The sequence below is a fragment of the Mus caroli genome, unplaced genomic scaffold (genome assembly GCF_978045245.1).
Source record: "Mus caroli unplaced genomic scaffold, Mus_caroli_1 scaffold_11, whole genome shotgun sequence".
NCBI classification, from domain to species: Eukaryota; Metazoa; Chordata; class Mammalia; order Rodentia; family Muridae; genus Mus; species Mus caroli.
In genome coordinates this window covers 61,690,882-61,706,544 of record NW_028227266.1, presented here as the reverse complement: position 1 = coordinate 61,706,544, position 15,663 = coordinate 61,690,882, and the positions used below count along the sequence as shown (strand labels likewise).

General features: G+C 45.8%; 1 long non-coding RNA gene across 1 annotated transcript; it reads right to left on the bottom strand.

Moving 5' to 3' along the window:
• Nucleotides 1-10,601: 10,601 nt before the first annotated feature.
• On the bottom strand, nt 10,602-13,894 carry LOC110301168 (uncharacterized). Its single transcript, XR_002378691.3, has 3 exons — nt 13,817-13,894; nt 11,540-11,628; nt 10,602-10,881 (listed from the first exon to the last, which is right to left on the bottom strand). It is a non-coding gene; the product is annotated as an uncharacterized LOC110301168 (long non-coding RNA).
• Nucleotides 13,895-15,663: the final 1,769 nt, after the last annotated feature.

Here is a 15,663-nt window from a genome sequence, read left to right as displayed (position 1 = left end):
AAGAAAAAGAAAAGATTTGAAGAAATAGTTATTGAGACTATCCCCTAAATTAACATCAGACACCAAAATATAGGTCTAAAACAAACAAACAAACAAACAGTAAGAGGCTGGGTGTGGTGGCACACACCTTTCATTTCAGCACTTTGGAGGCAGAGGCAGGCGGATCTCTATGAGTTCCAAGTTTGCATGATCTACACAGTGAGTTCCAGGGCAGCCAGGGCTACATAAAATGACCTTATCTCAAAGAGTAAAACAAATAGTAAGAAGGATAATAAAAATACCAAATAAATAAATAATAAATAAATAGTAAGCAGGATAGAAATACCAAATAAATAAATAAATAAATAAGTCAGCGGTTCTCAACCTTCCTAGCGCACCCTCTAATACAGTTCATGTGATGATGAACACCTAACCATAAAATCATTTCCATTGCTACTTCATAGCTGTAATTTTACTACTGTCATTTAATTGTAATGTAAATATCTGTGTTTTCCAATGATCTTAGGTGACCTCTGTGTAAGGGTCGGTTGACACCCAAAGCGTCTCCACCCACAGGTTAAGAACTTCTAAAGCAACAAAATCAATCTATGCCCAGACACGTACCGTCAAACTCCAGAAAAGGAGAGTAAGAAAAAAGTTTGAGGGCTAATGTATTGATCTGAATGATAAAGGCCGCACACAGCCTCAGGCATTTAAATGCTTGGTCCCCAGTGTGTGGCGCTGTTTGGTGAGTCTTCTGAGATGTGGCCTTGGAGGAAGTCAGTCACTGGAGGCAGGCTGGAGAGTTTAAAGGCCTTACTGTGTCTCTGGTCACTCTCTGCACTTGTGCTTGAGGTTGCAATGTGCGCCCTTAGTCTCTGCTCCAGGCACCATGCCAGCTGCCCCCACTCTACCATCTCGGACTCTAATGCCCCCACCAGAACCACAAATCCAACTACACTCTTCTTTAGGTTGCTTCAATGATGTTTTATGACAGCAACAGAAACGAAACTAGACAGCTAGAGTGGCCCAGTAGCACAGATGCCCCGAATGCAAGAGTCTCTAGTTACTCCCAGCATGACAAAAAGAAGGAAGGAGGGAAGGAGAGAGGCAGAGAGGAAGGAGATTAAGAAAAAGGACACACTAGGTAGACACGACAGTCCATGGCCAGACCAGACATATAGACTGAGGCAGATAGTCTCAGCTGCTCAAACAAAGGCAGGAGGAGGCTCATGAAGTTGAGGCCAAGACTGGGCAACACAGAAAGACCTATTCTCAACACCCAAAGGAACAAGGAACAAAAGGAAAGTTAGAGGAAATAATAATAAATATGGCTAGCATTAATTCAACTATTCTAACAATTATGTGAAACGTCAGCCAGCCTAAATGAAAGTGAAATAAGTCCCATTTACAAGTGGTCTGACACTTTATTTGTTTTTTTTTTTTAACAGTTATTTAGTTTTTATTCACAACCATAAACTTAACTCTGCAATCCGGCTAGACTTGGAGAGGAATGAGGAAATATGGAACCCCAAGAACTTCAGTGAGAGCAGAGATTACAGGGGCATTGCAAGCAGATGGGGTGTGGCTCTCTCCTGAGCAGCAGAAGGGATGGTCTGGTGGGCAAGATGCCTGCAAGTCAAGCCTAAAGCATCAGAGTTGTCCACAGTTGGAAATGGTGATTCCTGGACCCCAAATGCTCCACAGCTTCCACAATACTCATGCCTTCTCTCCCCTTCCCAGAGACCACATGGCTGCCATCCAGCCTCGCCCCTCGGCTTGGCAGCGTAGATAAAATGAGGAAACCTTTGTGTTTGGTCCAGCCAAGGACAAGATGTCAGGACCTGAATGCTGCAGAATAAGGTTCTCATCCTCAAACCTCCCTTTGTAGATGGGACCTGCTGCTTGTGTCATTTCGGCATGTGAAGTCACCACCCCAGTACACGAATGCTGGAATGATCCTGCGATGGGAGGATCCTGCGATGGGAGGAACCCTTAGAACCAAATACTTTCTTCCCAGTGCTCGGAGCATGGCTTTTCTGCTGTCTTTGGAACTTTGTCTGCAAACAGCTGGAAGGAGACTCTGCCCAAGGCAGAGATGTTAAAGTACCGTGGTTGAGTGGACTGTGGCTGCAGCAAGTGGGACAGCATCGCCTGCAAAGCTGACACCTGCTTCAAGTGTGGACATACAGAGACCTCTGACACTGATCACAAGAAAATGGGAGCTGGCTGTGATAATGTCAGACAGAGCAGGTTTCAGGACAGACAAGAATGGTTATCAAAGACACAATGGCCATTATGTGGTGATCAAAGGGTGGACTCTTCAGGAAGGCACAAAAACACTTCATGTGTATGTCACAGAAACAGAGTGTCAAAATACAGGAGGCAAAAGCTGAAAGAGCCGCAAACACAGGGAATGGCCCAGTATCTCGGCTGGAGATGCCAGCTTCCTTCTATCAGCACAGATCCAGGAGGACTGGAGAGATGGCTGGGTGGTTTAGAGCACAGACCTGAGTCCTGGTGCCAGCACCCACATAGCCATCTGTAACACCAGTTCCAGGAGATCTAACACCGTCATCTGGCCTCTGAAGGCACCAGACATGCAAACATGTATGAAGGCAAACACGATGGACTGGCTGGTTATGTGTGTCAACTTGACACAAACTGGAGTTATCACAGAGAAAGGAGCCTCCTTTGAGGAAATGCCTCCATGAGATCCAGTTGTAAGGTATTTTCTCAATTAGTTGGGGGGAGGGAGGTGGGAGGGCCCAGACCATTGTATGTGATGCCATCCCTGGGCTGGTAGACTTGGGTTCTATAAGAGAGCAGGCTGAGCAAACCAGAGGAAGCAAGCCAGTAAGTAACTTCCCTCCATGGCCTCTGCATCAACTCCTGGTTCCTGAGTTCCAATCCTGACTTCCTTTGGTGATGAACAGCAAAGTGGAAGTGTAAGCTGAATAAACCCTCTCCTCCCCAACTTGCTTCTTGGTCATGATGTTTGTGCAGGAATAGAAACCCTGACTAAGACACACGAAGTACACATGATTTTTTTTTTTAAATTAAAACAAAACAAAACCCAACAGATCCAGCAGCCAGCAAACCAGTAAGGACACAGCTGAACTCAACACCATCATCAATCAAGCAGACATCTGTAGACAACTCTATCCAGCAACCATGTAATAGACATTTTGCTTAAGCAAAATGGACTGTTTGCCTATACAGGCTACAATCGGGGCTATAAAACACGTCTAACACATTTCAAAGCATTTAAATCAGAGTGTCTGCTTTCTGAACGTGATGGAGTTCCACAGAAAGAGAGCCAGGAAATTCACAGATACTTGAAGTTAAACAGCAGACTTTGAAATAAAGCCCGAATTAAAAGAAGAAATCTCAAGTGTAATTAGAAAATATTTGCAACTGAGAGAAAATAAAAACAAAACGTATGAAGATTCGTGAGCTGTTCCGGGAGCCGTGCTTATGGGGAGATTTACAACGTCGGATGCAGGCGTGCAGAAAGAAGAAAGCTTAAACCAAGAATTCAAGCTTTTCTCTTAGGAAGGGGGGGGGGGGCAGACTGGACTGCACAGACAGGGACGGATGGACTCGGAGTGGTGGGGGTGGAGATGACACATCGGAGGGGGGACGGGGCAAACTAAATGCAAGATAAGGGAACCTGACTGAGGAGTTGACTCACAGGTAAAGGTGCTTGCCTGAGGCCAGGAGATCTGGATTCAATCCCTAGTCCCCATATAAAGGAAGAAGAGAGTTGCCTCCACCAAGCTGTCCTCTGACCTCCACAGGTATTCTGTGGCCTTTGAATGACAGTCTTCCCTCTCAGGCTCCAGCATTTGAACACCTGGCCCCATGTGCTAGTTGGGCTTAGGGGCTGAAACCTTGTTGGGGAGGCTTAGGGGATGCTAGGAGCAGCGTGTCATGGCAGGTAGGTTGTTCTCTGCCCTCTGCAATGCAGACTCATGCACAACCACACACATCCTATAAACCTATGGACAAAGAAACACGTGTAACTTAAAGAGAAACCATTTAAGGGTAAAACCTAGGAGAAAATGCAGAGACCCCAGGTGCCAAAGTCACTTGTAATCCCCATGACTATTTGTAGTACTGCCATTGGGGGACGGAGAGGACTAGCCACTAGCTGGGGAGGATTAATGAACCCTAATGACGTTAAATGGCAAGACTCCCTAACTAATACATGGAATGGTTCAGATCCCGTTTTAGTATGGGGGAGAGGTTCTGTTAGTGTGTTTTCACAAAAAGAAGATGGAGCGCAATGGCTGCCTGAAAGATTGGTTTGTCAAGTGGACATAGATCCTGAGTCTTCTAGTAAGCATGATTCCAATTACGAAGATGGCTAAAAATCTTTATCAGCCAACTGAGGAGCAATAGCCTCCACTATTACCTGAGAAGTACAGTTTTTTCTGCTGATTCTCAAAGCCATCTCCCCTACACAGGCAGATCAGGCCTTGTGTCTGATCATTGGTAATTGAGTGCTTGGGACATTCCTACCACCCCCCCTCATGCCCTCCTGCAGACAACCTTAATCCTGTTTGCTCTTAACTATTGACTTTGTATCTTAAGCAGATTGATTGCTTTCATATAGGATCGTCTTTGGCAAGTTCAGTCATTCACCATGGCAGTTATTCAGCGCTATGAAGAAATGCATTGAGTGCATATTCATATGTCCTTCATGGCTTTGGTCTGGATGGGAAAAGGTGTGCAATGAGGGCCGGCAGTCAAAGATGGGCCACTGATGTTCTATGACTCTTATCAACCTAAGACAGAGGCATGTGCCAACAGGCCATGTTTGTTCATAATAAACACTAAAACCCTGTTTGTGCAAATAAACACAAGCAAGCTGCGGGTGTCCTCCAGGACGGGTAAGAGAGAGTATAGACACAGACCTAAGCTAGACGCAGCTGCCAGCTACCATGTTCCCAGGCGGGACTATGGAGCATAAGTAAATCTTATGCCCCAGTCCAGCTAATTTTTGATAAATGAAAAGGGAGGAATTGTGCCCTTCCCCCAGCCTTGAGTGGGCTAAATCAGACCGTGTTTTGTCACAGTCACCTATCCCACCGAGGGTGGACTCTTCTGACCTAGGTGCAGTCTACTGTCCTGCCATGTCTGCCGCTTCCTGCAAGAAGCCACCGCCTGCTTGTTTTCCTGAGGAGATTCTGGCAAAGCGGGGGATGGGTGCCCCCCCTTTTAAATTCAGACTTAAGAATTAAACATTGGGCCTTGATTAGAAACTTTGTCTTGGCCTCGTTCCTTTCTCGTCTGTCCTTCCCATCCATCCTCAGCCTTCCTTCCAGGTACCCAGGGCTCCGTGGCCGATGGTGGCGACAATCAGGTTTATTCCGGCCACTCTGATGAGGGCCTGGGAAAGATGCTTCACTGTTAGATTGCAGGAAATCTGTGACTTACATCTGGGATTTATAAAACAATTGCCTGCGTCGCTTTTGTATTGCCTTGCGAAGCATCAGGACCGAGGCAACTTACAAAGAAAGCATTTAATTTGGGGCTCACGCTTTGAGAGGGTTAGAGTCCATGACCACCATGGTGGGGAGCATGGCAGCAGGCAGGCAGGCAAGCATGGTGCTGGAGCAGTAGCTGAGAGCTCACGTCTGATTTGCAAGCATGAGGCAGAAAGAGAGCTAACTTGGAATAGAATGGGATTTCTTAAAACTCAAAGCCCATCCCTAGTGGCTCCAACAAGGTCAAACCTAATCCTTCCCAAAGAGTTCTACCAGCTGTGGACTAAGCATTTAAATACACAAGTCTATGGGAGCACTCCCATTCAAACCACCATGGGTGTTTTTCATTTATTCCCATTGGGTACGTTACTTCAGGGCTGCCGCAGAGACAGCTCATCAGTTAAGGGTGCTTGCTTCTCTTCCAGAAGACCAGAATTGTTTTCCTGGTGTACTGGCTATTTTTGTGTCAACTTGACACAGCTGGAGTTATCACAGAGAAAGGAGCTTCAGTTGAGGAAATGCCTCCATGAGCTCCAACTGTAAGGCATTTTCTCAATTACTGATCAAGGGGGAAAGGCCCCTTGTGGGTGGGACCATCCCTGAGCTGGTAGTCTTGGGTTCTATAAGGGAGTAGGCTGAGCAAGCCAGGGGAGGCAAACCAGTAAAGAACATCCCTCCATGGCCTCTGCATCAGCTCCTGCTCCCTGACCTGTCTGAGTTCCAGTCTTGACTTCCTTTGGTGATGAACAGCAGCATGGAAGTGTAAGCCGAATAAACCCTTTCCTCCCCAACTTGCTTCTTGGTCATGATGTTTGTGCAGGAATAGAAACCCTGACTAAGACAAATTGGTACCAGCAGAGTGGGGTATTCCTGTGACAACCTGACCATGTTTTGGGGAGGACTGTGGAAGGACTTTGGAACTTTGGGTTTGAAGACCCATCCATTGTTAAGAGCTCTGTCAGATGTTGTGTAGGAGCTTGGAAGATAATGCTGAGAACAGTGCAGAAGATGGAGGCCTGGTTTGTGAAATTTCAGAGGGAAAATTAAAGACTCTCTTCAGGGCCATTGCTGTTTTTATTGTGAAGATTTTGTAGTTCTGGTTAGCTGGGGCTGAAGAATCAGCTGTGATTAACAAGATACCAGAACTACTAAAGCAAAAACTTTGCATTACTGGGACTATTGATGCTGGTTAGCTGGAGCTAAGAAATTAGCGGTGATTAAGAAGAGACCAGCATCGTTGAGGTGACATCTTCTGGGAAGTGTTTTCTGAAAGCACAAAGAGGCTGTGTTCCAGAGATAGGCAAGGTTGTACTCCTTCTGCAGTGGGACTTGGTAATGTGTAAGGGTCACCCAGGTGGTACTGGTTTTGAAGGCATGAAGGGGTCACACAGCAGCTCAGGCTCGGCACTGTGAGAGGCCATGGAAGGCCATTGGTGAAGGTGCGGCCCCAGTTGTAATTGAAGGCCCAGGATTGAAGGGGTCACGCAGTGTTTTGGAGATTCCAGTACCACGAGATGACCACCAAGAGCAGCAGCAGCAGTGGAGTACAGGCATCTGGAGCCCAGAGAACGACATGTGTGCTACAAAGGGCATGGCTGGAGAAGTGACCCAAGCCCTTGGAGGAGCCCAGAAGATCGTGAGTTGGATCCCAGACGTTGGACGGTTAGAGATTGATTTTTGCTTTCATTGTGACTGTGCCCTGATATTTTCCCTCTTGAAGGAAGAAACTGTTTTAGTGGAGCCCACAGTTAAGAGACTTTTAATTGTAAAGAGACTTTGGATTTTAAAAGAGATGGATATTTTAAAGAGATTGAAATTTTAAGAATATGTAAAGACTGTGGGACTTTTAAAGTTATTTAGATCTTGGGGATGAGTAAGAATGTAAGGGTTGAGGCTTACTAGTGATGTGTTTGTGTGTCAAGTTGACAAGGGGTCAATTGTACTGGCTATTTTTGTGTCAACTTGACACAGCTGGAGTTATCACAGAGAAAGGAGCTTCAGTTGAGGAAATGCCTCCATGAGCTCCAACTGTAAGGCATTTTCTCAATTACTGATCAAGGGGGAAAGGCCCCTTGTGGGTGGGACCATCCCTGAGCTGGTAGTCTTGGGTTCTATAAGGGAGTAGGCTGAGCAAGCCAGGGGAGGCAAACCAGTAAAGAACATCCCTCCATGGCCTCTGCATCAGCTCCTGCTCCCTGACCTGTCTGAGTTCCAGTCTTGACTTCCTTTGGTGATGAACAGCAGCATGGAAGTGTAAGCCGAATAAACCCTTTCCTCCCCAACTTGCTTCTTGGTCATGATGTTTGTGCAGGAATAGAAACCCTGACTAAGACACCTGGCTCCTACCTTGGGCAACTCAGATCCACCTGTTACTACTCCAGCTGCAGGGAACCTGATGCCCTCCACCAACACCTGCTTGTTAGTATGCACACACATATAAATAAAATAAATCTTAAATTAAAAAAAGTTATGTTGTGTGTATGGGTATTTTTGTCTGCATGTATGTCTGTATGCGTGCTTAGTGTCTGTAGAAGACAGAAAATAGCATTGAATCCCCTGGAACAGGAGTTACAGACAGCTGTGAGCTACCACGTGAGTTCTAAGACTGAAATCCTGGTCCTTTATGAGAGCAGCAAGTGCTCTTAACTAGTGAGCCATCTCTCCCAGGCCCAATAAAATAAATCTTTTTTTTTTAAGCTATTTTAACACTTTTCCCTGGTTGGATTATCTAAATGTAAATAATTCAATATTAAAGCTATGGGAGACTATAAATGCAAACTAAGTCCCTTGTCTGTCCCTGTCCTCAAACCATTTATGATTTCTTCTAGGAAGCAGCTGTGGCTAGATTCCTGTGTATTCTTCTAGGGATATTCTACACATCACACACACACACACACACACACACACGGTGACAAGTTCTCCTGACTTAGCCAAGTAGGATCTCCCTGCTAAGAAATCTGAAGGTAGGTATTCAAGGTGAGAGCAGCCACAGCCATGACACCCTTTGCTATGACTCTGGCCAGCTGGCTAATTATGCCTGTTGGTCACAGGTGGCCTACTCCACAGTCACCCTCACACTTGAAGTTCAGACACGAAAAAGCAGGAAGGTCAAGGGCAAGAATGACTGGGCTGAGACACAAGGGTTCTCAGGTGTCTCCTGCTGTCTCCTATTTACATCCAGTGACCACAATGGCGTCATGGGGCCAGATGGAGAGGGCTGGGAAAGTGGAGTATTTTGTCTGGACTCACTGCTTCTCCAAACAACATTTTTCTGGTAAAGAGTAACAGTTAATACATGCACACTCCATTTACCCATTTTATTTCTTGAAGTGCACACCTCCAATGTCAGTTAGATCCCCTTACTTCCTTTTATATTTATTTATTTATTTTCCTGGTATTAAAAATAACATTTTAATTTTTTTTAATTTTTAAATTTTTTATTACATATTTTCCTCAATTACATTTCCAATGCTATCCCAAAAGTCCCCCATACCGCCCCCCACTTCCCTACCCACCCATTCCCATTCTTTTGGCCCTGGCATTCCCCTATATTGGGGCATATAAAGTTTGCAAGTCCAATGGGCCTCTCTTTCCAGTGATGGCCGACTAGGCCATCTTTCGATACATATGCAGCTAGAGACAAGAGCTCCGGGGTTCTGGTTAGTACATCATGTTGTTCCAACAATAGGGTTGCAGATCCCTTTAGCTCCTTGGGTACTTTCTCTAGCTTCTCCATTGGGGGCCCTGTGATACATCCAATAGCTGACTGTGAGCATCCACTCCTGTGTTTGCTAGGCCCCGGCATAGTCTCACAAGAGACAGCTATATTTGGGTCCTTTCAGCAAAATCTTGCTAGTGTATGCAATGGTGTCAGCGTTTGGAAGCTGATTATGGGATGGATCCCTGGATACGCCAGTCTCTAGATGGTCCATCCTTTCATCACAGCTCGAAACTTTGTCTCTAACTCCTTCCATGGGTGTTTTGTTCCCAATTCTAAGAAGGGGCATATTGTTCACATTTTGGTCTTCATTCTTCTTGAGTTTCATGCGTTTAGCAAATTGTATCTTATATCTTGGGTATCCTAAGTTTTGGGCTAATATCCACTTATCAGTGAATACATATTGTGTGAGTTCCTTTGTGATTGTGTTACCTCACTCAAGATGATGCCCTCCAGGTCCATCCCTTTGGCTAGGAATTTCATAAATTCATTCTTTTTAATAGCTGAGTAGTACTCCATTGTATAAATGTACCATAATTTCTGTATCCATTCCTCTGTTGAGGGACATCTGGGTTCTTTCCAGCTTCTGGCTATTATAAATAGGGCTGCTATGAACATAGTGGAGCATGTGTCCTTCTTACCGGTTGGGACATCTTCTGGATATATGCCCAGGAGAGGTATTGCTGGATCCTCCGGTAGTACTATGTCCAATTTTCTGAGGAACCGCCAGACTGATTTCCAGAGTGGTTGTACAAGCTTGCAATCCCACCAACAATGGAGGAGTGTTCCTCTTTCTCCACATCCTCGCCAGCATCTGCTGTCACTCCTTTTATATTTAATCAAATAAGAACATGTCCCTATTTTTGTGGTACAGATTTATTTATTTATTTATTTATTTATTTATTTATTTATTGTGACAAGGTTTCTCTGTGTCACCCTGGCTGGCATGGAACTCACTCTGTAGACCAGGCTGGCTTTGAACTCAGAGATCTGCCTGCCTCTGTCTCCTGAGTGATGGGATTAAAGGCCCGCCCGCACCACCACCACCACCCAGCTTGTTTCCAATTTTCTAAATGCATGTTGTTGTTTTTGAAGCTGGACACAAAGCCACCCAAACTAAAACTGCACTTCTAAGCATGCTTTCAGTTAGGTGTGAGGCCATGTGGCTGAGCTCTGGCCTGGGGGGTCCAGAGGAAAGGAAGGTGATACCCGTGTCCCTGTAAAGCGCACTGTGTGCCTTCCTCTCCCTCCACAGAAGTCTACATCAATGGAACTCACTTCATTTCTGAACTCAGTAGCTTTTTCTCCTTAAATAAAATGCAGAACCTCAGCTCTGATGGTGCTCTTTCCACAAATGACACCACCATTGGCCTTTTCTTTGTAGTTAAGAGGAGTTGACTCTTGTCTCACTTCCATGAGCATGCGCACACACACAAATACACACACGGGGGAGGAGGAGAGGGAAAGAGGGAGATTAAAAAGTAAAACTTAAAAAGGGGGTTGGGGGTGGGGCTTTGAAAAAGTGTGAGTGGCCCCAAGTAAGCACCAAGATTCATCAAATACTCACAATCCGATCACCATAAGTCTATACGTTTCTTTTATTTTTCCCAGTGCAGGACCAGTTTCATCAACACATCAGTAGAGTTCACACTTACAGGAAGAAGATGGATGGTCACTCATGGCTTCTCAGTCCTGTGACAGAGGATGGTAAATGGACTGTGACGAGGCACAAGTGCCCTTTGACATCAACCCCCATTTGTTTATAATGTAGGGCAGCTGACCTACAGCCATCTCTGCCTTCTGCATGCAGTCTGCGTGTGTGTGTGTGTGTGTGTGTGTGTGCAGCTGACCTACAGCTATCTCTGCCTTCTGCATGCAGTTTGCATGTGTGTGTCTGTGTGTGCGCGCACGCAAGTGTGCAGGAGCAAGCAGGAGTTCCACAGGCACAGTGCAGGAGGTGGCTGAACTCGAGGAGAGACTCCACAGCTGGTGTGGCATGTTACCTGCTGCTCATTACACCCTCACAGCTTGAAAGCTCCTTGAATTACCCAAGTTGGCTCCTGTCCTTCAAGGCTAGCCTGTACCATCAGCCACTGGAGGAGGAAGCAGTCAGTCTGGGGGATGTAGCCAGGTCAAAAAGCATGCTTGCATGATTTGACATGCAAGATCCTGGGCTTACACACACCCTTGCATGCACACACATACGCAGGAAGTATTAAGAGGTATTTGGAGAATGGTAGGTCTGAGATGGTGATAAGCACCATTCCTTAGTAAGAAGTATTAGTGATAATCCCTCCCTTAGAAAGTGCTGTGTGTATAGCACTGTCTCTCTCCGCTTCTCTTTACTTACTCATTTGGATTTCTTTTCTTTCTTTCTTTTCTTTTTCTTTTTCTTTTTTCTTTTTTTTTTTTAGATCCTTTTGAGTATCTCTGGTTGACCTGGAAATCACAGTGATTGGCATGCATTTATTTTCAAGTGCTGGGAGGCCTGCTTCATTTACTTTTGATTTTTATAAAAGTGCATAGATTTTCCATTATGGTGGTGCATGCCTTTAATGCCAGCTCTTGGGATGCATAATCAGGCAGACCTCTGAGTTTCAGGCCACCCTGCCCTACATAGCAAGTCCTAGGCCAGCCAGTCTATACCGTGAGACTGTCTCAAAAGTAAATATAGAAAGAAAGAAAGAAAGAAAGAAAGAAAGAAAGAAAGAAAGAAAGAAAAGAAAGAAAGGGAGGGAGGAAGGAAGGAAGGAAATTGTTAATGTGTGTGGAGGTCTGCGGACATGCAGGAACTCCTCCCATCATGGGTTCTTGGGATGGAACTCAGGTCATAAGGTTTATACCTGCTAAGCGTCCACATACAAACTTTTCATATTTTTGAGACAAGTTCTCACTTTATAATTCAGGCTGGTTTTAGACTTAACTGTATAGCCCAGGCTAGACTCCAACATGCATTCCCCCTGCCTCAGCATCCTGAATGCTGAGATTACAGGCATGCACCACCACACCCAGCCTGAAATGACTGAATAAGTATATTTATCTGAATTTGAAGGGCCTCCAGGAACCAGCCGTAGGAAGGCAGTATTTGCATTTTAAGAGTTGGAAAGCCTCCAGCTGACTGCTTGCGTTTATGTCTGGATGGCCCGGCCACTTGGGAACTGTGCCATTCCACAAGTGACTTACCTGTTCTTAGCTTCTCTGTCCTCATCTTTAAAGTGAAAATAATAGTACACATTTTATTACTGGGAGGAGGCTGGGCCAGCCTTTCAGTGACCAGAGCATCTGTGATGTTCAAAGGGTGTGGGCAGCCAGGGAGAATTATCCAACTAATAGTATAATTACCTTATTACGTTAACAGTATCTACTTCAAAGGGATATTGGGAGGAAGGTACAGGCAGAGGAACACGGCAGGGGCCTGTAGTGCGTGCGGTCAACATTATTCAGGTCCCTATTTTGCAAATGAGGAAATCAAACCCCTGATGCAGAACATGAAGCTAGTGGGTGGCAGGGCTGGCCCTGGAGTCCAGGCGGGTCCAGTATCCTCCAGCTGCCCAGCTGGGATGCAGACAACCCCCGCCCCCGCCAGAAGGCACCCTGGGAACGGAAAGCTGGCCGCCCTCCAAGTCCTAGGGCGCCCTGGAGCTGAGTCCTGCTGCCCCTCCCCCACTCGGGAACAAAGTGCACTTCTGCAGTTGGGGGAACATTCCAGCAAACCGAAAGCACTGCGGGGATGCTTCCCCGCAAAGGGGAGCGAGAACATCATGGGCCCTAGACCAGCCTTCGGGGACCGCCCGCGCCGGCCGGGGTGTGCACCCGCAGTTGCACGCAAGGAATCCTCTGTCGGGTTAGCGATGCTTGGCCAGGACAGGCGCCCCGCCAAGCAAGCGTACAGCTCGCTCCGGCTCTCCCTGCCGCCCCTAGCTCTTCCTGTTCTGGAAAATAAGGACAAGGAGAGCCTGCAGAGTAAACTCCTGTGATCCCACAGTAGACCATAGCCTTTCATTTTGGTTGTACGGCCCCCCACCCCATCCCCATACTTTGCCCATTATTTGCACGCATGGCCACATGGATTAACAATGGGGTCCCACCAGTGTACAGTTGATATTTAACCCACTTTTCAGAGCAGTTTTAGGTTAACAGAAACTTGTAGGATACCCTTTCGGGGGTCTTTCTCAGCATCCCCAGCTCCTTTGATTTGGCTCTTTGCGTTTCTAACCCTGGATCCACAGAATCCCTGCATTTCTATTCACTACTCGGTTGAAGAGCCGATCTGTACTGAAAAGTCATTGGCTTTTGGCAAAGGCAGCCGTCACTGCAGAATCCTGCTCCCCTTTCAGCCTGTGCTGGTTAATGTTAATTGTCAACTTGGTAAGCTCTAGTTACCCCAAGACGGGCCTCTGGGCATGCCTGTGGGGACTTATCTTGACTTTTTTTTTTTTCTTTTTTTTTGGTTTTTCGAGACAGGGTTTCTCTGTATAGTCCTGGCTGTCCTGGAACTCACTTTATAGACCAGGCTGGCCTCGAACTCAGAAATCCGCCTGCCTCTGCCTTTCGAGTGCTGGGATTAAAGGCGTGCGCCATCCCGCCCGGCTATCTTGACTTTTTTAATGGAGGTGGGAAGACTCACCCACTATGGGCAGAACCATTCCTGGCGCTAGGATCTTGGACCAAGTACGTGGAAAGCCAGAGCTGGGCAGCAGATGAGTTGACTTCTCCACTTTGAACTGTGACGAAAATTCACCCTTTTCCCTCTCAAATTGCTTTCGTCAGGGAGAAAAATAAGACACAGGCCCAGAGCAGCACTGTGGTTTTCTGGTTTTTTGTTTGTTTTTATTTCTTTATGTTTTCATCTCTATGTTTTTGTTTATTCCACAGTGCCCTTTGTGAATTTTTCAGAATGGCTTCCTTCACTAAGTAGTATGTTCTTAAGTTTCTATCATGTTTTTGGTTTTGTTTTTATAGCTGAGAGCTCATTTATTGTTTAAGTCTGCTTAATTATATCCCATAGTATTGTTGAATTGTTGAACCTCGGTTTACTAATTCACCTTTTGAATTGTCTACAACTGTTGAAAATTATGGTATCTTTGTTAATTGTGATTTTTTTTTTTTTACTAAATTTATGTGCTAATTTTTATGTCAACCTGACACAGGCTAGAGTAATTTTGGTGGTGGGAACCTCAAGAGAGAGAATACCCCACCAGGCTGACTGATAGACTAGTCTATGGTGCATTTTCTTGATTGATGGTTTAGATGAGTGAACCCAGCCATTGTGGATGGTGGCACCTGTGGGCTGAAGATCCTGGATGTGGTAAGAAAGTCGCAAGGGGCAAGCCAGTGATTAGTGCCCATGTATCATGGACAGTGTCCATGGCCTCTGTATCAGCTCCTGCCTCCATGGTCCTGCTCAATTTTGAGTTCCTGCCCTGACTTCTCTGTGGTGGACTGATGTGGAAGTGTAAGCTGAAATAAATTCTTTCCTTCCAAGTTGCCTTTGGTTATGGTGTTTCATCACAGAAATAGGAACCCTGAGAATAATTAATAAACTAATTTCCTGTGAGGGAAAGGTGTGGCTGTACCATTACTGCGTGTGTAGAGGTTAGAGAACAGCTTGCAGGGGGAGCTTTTACCTTCTACCCTGTATAGAACACAGGCTTAGTGGCAAGCGGCTTTCCCTGCCAAGCCATCTTGCTGTCCATTTTGACAATCATGAATGAAACTTTTTGTTGTTTTGGCTAAGGCTGGTCTTGAACTTCCTGCGTAGTTAAGGACGGCTTTGAACTTCTGATCTCTTACCTCCACCACCTAAGGACTGGAGTTTCTGGAGTTTGCCACCATGCTATGCCTGGGTTATGTGGTGCTGGGGACTCAGAGAGGGCTTCGTGTATGCTAGAGAAGAGTTCTACTAACAGAGCCCCATCCTCAGCCACAACTATGAATGAAATGTCTACAAACATTGTATGTGGATTTATGTTCATGTGTGCCAGCTTGTTCGTTTTGATTATGCTCTGAATGGCTGGCAGCAGTCTACAGATCCATGTCATCGTGTTAACTCCTTCATAAGACACTGTCATGCTTTCTTTATTGTCAACCATTGAAATAGCCTTTCTTGTCATTTGTGGTGGGGTGGTTTGAATGAGAATGGCCCCCTCCCATAGGCTCAAATATTTAGATGCTTAATCCACGGTTCATGGAACTGTTTGGAAAGGACTAGGAGGTGTGTCCTGGGGCTGGAAACACTAAGAGCTCTTCCTGAGGACCTGAGTTCAAGTCCCAGCACCCACTTCAGGTGGTTTGCAACTGTCTGCACCCCCAGCTCCAGGGGCAGTCTCATACCTATAACCTCTGTGAGCATTTGCATCCATGTGCAATGCTACCACCACCACACACATGTAGTTAAAATAATATAAGTGAATCCTTTTTTTAAAAAAAAAAAAGAGAGAGAGAGAAAAGGAGGTGTGGCCTTGGTGGAGGTAT